Source organism: Chiloscyllium plagiosum, chromosome 3, assembly GCF_004010195.1.
Source record: "Chiloscyllium plagiosum isolate BGI_BamShark_2017 chromosome 3, ASM401019v2, whole genome shotgun sequence".
In the NCBI taxonomy this organism is placed as follows: domain Eukaryota; kingdom Metazoa; phylum Chordata; class Chondrichthyes; order Orectolobiformes; family Hemiscylliidae; genus Chiloscyllium; species Chiloscyllium plagiosum.
Genome location: NC_057712.1, coordinates 20,606,807 through 20,611,285, shown reverse-complemented (window position 1 = coordinate 20,611,285; position 4,479 = coordinate 20,606,807). Strand labels below are relative to the sequence as shown.

The 4,479-nt window shown below is 42.1% G+C and overlaps 1 non-coding gene across 1 annotated transcript; it reads left to right on the top strand.

Annotated features, from left to right (window-relative positions):
- Positions 1-4,078: 4,078 nt before the first annotated feature.
- Positions 4,079-4,184, top strand: LOC122548714. Its single transcript, XR_006311325.1, has one exon. It is a non-coding gene; the product is annotated as a U6 spliceosomal RNA (small nuclear RNA).
- Positions 4,185-4,479: the final 295 nt, after the last annotated feature.

Sequence of the window (4,479 nt, the reverse complement as noted above, 5' to 3'; positions counted from 1 at the left end):
CCACCCTCCTCTCTGACTTATCACCTCCATCCCCACCCCCCCATTCACCTGTTGTACTCTACGCTACTTTCTCCCCAACCCCACCCTCCTCTCATTTATCTCTCCACCCTGCAGGCACTCTGCCTTATTCCTGATGAAGGACTTTTGCCCGAAATGACGATTTCCCTGCTCCTCAGATGCTGCCTGAACTGCTGTGTTTTTCAGCACCACTATAATCTAAAATCTGGTTTCCAGCATCTGTAATCATTGTTTTTACCCAACAGATCAAATCTAAGCTCTGCAGAAATGCCTCAGACAGCCATAAATACTGGGAGACAATTGAACAACTAACAGGAAGTGGAGGCTCCACAAATATCCGTATTCCCAGCATATCAGTACACAAGATATGGCTAAATTATTTGCATCTATCTTTAGCCAAAAATGTGGACCGAATGATCCATCTTGGCCTCCTCCTGAGTTTTCAACATCATAGATGCCAGTCTTCAGCCAATACAATTCACTCCATATAATGTCAAGAAATAGCTGAAGGCACTGTAACTGCAAAGGTTGTGGGCCCTGCCAACATTTAATAAGTTTAGAGTGTTGCTGGAAAAACACAGCAGGTCAGGCAGCATCCGAGGAGCAGGAAAATCATTCCTGATGAAGGGCTTTTGCCTGAAACGTTGATTTTTCTGCTCCTCGGATACTGCCTGACCTGCTGTGCTTTTCCAGCACCACTCTAATCTTCACTCTGATCTCCAGCATCTGCAGTCCTAATTTTCGCCTAACATTTTAACAATACAATTGAAGACTTGCGCTCCAGACTTGGCTATGCCCCTACCTAAACTGTTCCAGTACAGCTACAACATGGCAACTACTGAGAAATGTGGAAACTTGCCGTTGTATGTCATGTGCACAAAAAAGCAGGACAAATAGAAGCCAGCTAATTATTGCCCCATCAGTCTACTCTCAATAGCAATAAAGTGATGGAAAGGGTTGTCAACAGTGCTATCCAGACAAATTTGTCAGTGCTTTATATAGTTAGCTACTTCAGTCATTCAAAGTCAGGATGCTCTCTACATAAGGAGGAGCTGCATATTCGGCAGTACACCACTTTCTTGGCTCTTTCTGTCCTATTTGGGGAGACTTGCCTCCTGAAATGAGAGAGACAGAGGCTGGATAAATCTGGGGATTTCAACAACACTTTAAGCACTACACTTCAGGAAGGATGTGAAGGCATTAGAGATGGTGCAGAAAAGATTCATGAGACTATTTTCAGGGATGAAGAGCTTCAGTAATGTAGGGGAGATGAAAGAATTATGTGGATGGCACAGCTGGTACTTGTGGTGTAGGTGGGGAGGTGTCCTGAATGAGTGAGTATGCAGCATACAGGGCATGCACGGTTAATGGTGATAGGGATTGGGATGGGTTTGAATGAGTGGGAAGATGTTGATGGCAATACTGAGAGTGGTAGGCCCTTGATGGGAGGTGGGTAGAGTAACAGAGATAGAGTGACTGTGAGCTATTGGAGTGAAGATGGTGGCACTTATGCTAACGGAATGGAAAGGACATTGACTTCCTTCCTATTGGGCAAGGCATTCCTCCAGATGGCTGAGACTACACTAACCCAAGATGGTAACCTCAGGCCAGACAGGCAAGGCATCCACTGCTGCTTTTGGGGAAGATGAAGCCCTGCAACCGCATCACCCCATCCAGCAGGACCTCCAGGTTCCTGCCTGCAAAATGAGGTGACAGCTTCCTTCAATTACCCTAATCCATATTTAGGGTAAATGTCAGGAACTATGCAGGGCAACTCCAGACTGGCACTGCTTGTCTGGATGCATGATGTTCTTTTAGAGATGACATGTACGCAAGGAATGCTGGTCTTTTGGGTGGATATCCAGTGATAGCAATTTGTTCTAGGACCAGTGCATGAAGGGACAGGGCTAAAATTGGATATGAGGGACAGTAGGGGATGGGATTGCTGGTTAATGAGGCAAGTTTAGTAAGGTACAGTACAAAATATCTGGAGGCCTTACGGTTAGAATCCCATCTGTTGTGGACTAAGCCAGAACATTCAGAACATTCTTCAGCAGCCAGCCCAGACCATAACTTTGCAATTTGTTTTGGTACAGTGAACATTACCCGGATTAAGTTAGCGAGGTTGACTACCAGATTTAAAACAGACAAAAAAATGTATTCACAAAATTACCCAATGAAGCACAAAGAACAAAATAAACAACCCCTACGGAACTCAGTCCATCCAAACTAGACGCAGTATGCTAAATATACACAACAGTCTCAATAAGCAAACCCCCTTTAAAACACAGTACAAAAAAAAGGTTTAGATGCTTACAGGTTGAAGTTAGAAGGGCAGAAGAGAGAGTTTCCACACAGCTCACTGTTGAACTCCCAACCAGTTCTGAACTGAACTAAACTGCTCAGATCAGCTAGAGAGCTGACCACTGCCCTTTCATTCTCCAGGTCCCTTCTAAAACCTGACCACTTTGGCCTGAAGTCTCATCTGTTTCTCTCAATACCCTTTAAGCTCTGGAGCAAACCAGTCTAATCGGCAGCAATTTATTACCCATTTGAATAAAAACCAAGGACATAGTATCCTTGAGAAAAGGAACACCTTTTAGAAAAAAGAAACCAGCTTTGTGACACTCCAAAAAAACTCAATGCAGCTCGCATTTAGCCCAATAAACGTAACATTCAGCCTATACAGTCTTCCCATGTTCTTCTTACCAACATGAGTCACTTCACACTTCTCGGCACTGAGTGCTTGTCACTTGTCTGTTCATTCAATGAAGCTGTTTAACGGCCTATCATTTGTAAGTAATGCTTCTTGTCAGGACAGGAAGAACAAGAAAACACAGTCTTAAAATTGAAACTTGATCACTCAGGTGTGAAATTTTTCAGATGACGAGTATTAAAAATGTAATGCGCTCTCCCCTTAAAAGCAATGGATGGTGGGACATGTGGTGGTTTCAAGACTGAGATAAGTCAGGCTATCAAGCAGTACAGAGTAAGGAAAATATTTGTGATTAAGATAAACCACAACCTAATTGTGTGCTGAAGTATTTTCAAGGGGATGAATGGACCATTACTGTTTCTAAGGTTCCTGTTTAATTGTAGTACTCAAAGTTAAAGGTCCATTATATAAAATGGATGTGCAATGCATTTAAAAGAAGGCAGTTTGTCTATACTAAACAGATTTTAAACTATTTAACCGATAGGAACATTTTCCAAAGATATTGTTTTTGTTCTAACAGATCTGCAGAGACTTTGTTTTAATGTGTTAAGATACCATTGCCTTGAAGCTAAAATCTCAATTTGCTCAACAGGGCTTTTCAGTAATGTAGACAATAATTTCATGGAGAATAGAGACAGAGTTAAATTCAAGCTTGTTGTGCTGATTGGAGCATATTTATGTTTCTGGAACTCACTTTTATTGAACGGAGATTCTTTAATGAAAAAATTTGCCAAGTCTGTGCATGAAGACTTTCAAATGACAACTTAATTACATAAAACTGCTACAGAAGGTGAAGTTAACAATCACCTGCATATGTATTGGTTCAACGGAGACTCCATGTGACTTAAGTTCACTCTCATACACTGTGTGCAGCAAATGCATAAACTGGTTTGATTGGTTTGTGGATTAGAATAAGTGTACACCCTAATTGTACATTAAGAGGTTGTAACCTTTGCATTATTGCTAATGGAGCAGGTATTAACTTTTGTTCGAACTTCTGAAATTATTCCAGTAAGTAATTCCTCATGTGTGTTAAACAGTAATTAACAAGATCGAGTGGATTTATTCAGGATTGACTCGATTGCCACAGTGCATTAATTTCTCCTATTTACAGCAAGGACGAGAGCCAGCAGACTTTGAATGAGTTCCAAAAAACAGGAGGTAGCTGAAGAGGAATCTGTTGATGAACTCTGATGCATGGGTACAGTATCAGAGCTCTCAAAGTCCAAACCTTTGGAGAAGGATGTGCAGCAAGAGACATTGGTTGAAATATTTGAGGCTACAGAAGGCAGACTGACATGGTGTAGTGATAGTGTCCCCACCTCTGGACTGTGAGGCCCCAATGTACTCGCTTCGGCAGCATAAATACTATAATTGGAATGCTACAGAGAAGGTTAGCATGGCGCCTGCAGAAGGATGACATGCAACTCTGTATTTTTAGCGTACTCTTGTGGTGCAGTGGTAGACCAGCAGGCCCAGGTTCAAGACCCACCTATTCTAGACTTGTGTCTAGAAAAGGTCGATTAGAAAGTAACTTTTTACAAAAAAAAAGCAGACTCACTATCACCCCATGTTGGTCAAGTACTGCCAGTATGTCATATGCCCAGTGTCTCAGTGAAGAAGAGGCTAGAACTTGATAGTGTAAAATGAAGCCAAGCCAATAATCTACTCTTCAAGAAAGAATTAAAAACCAGGTAGTACTCTCAGGGTGGCACAGTGCCAGGGACCCGGGTAGAATTCTCACC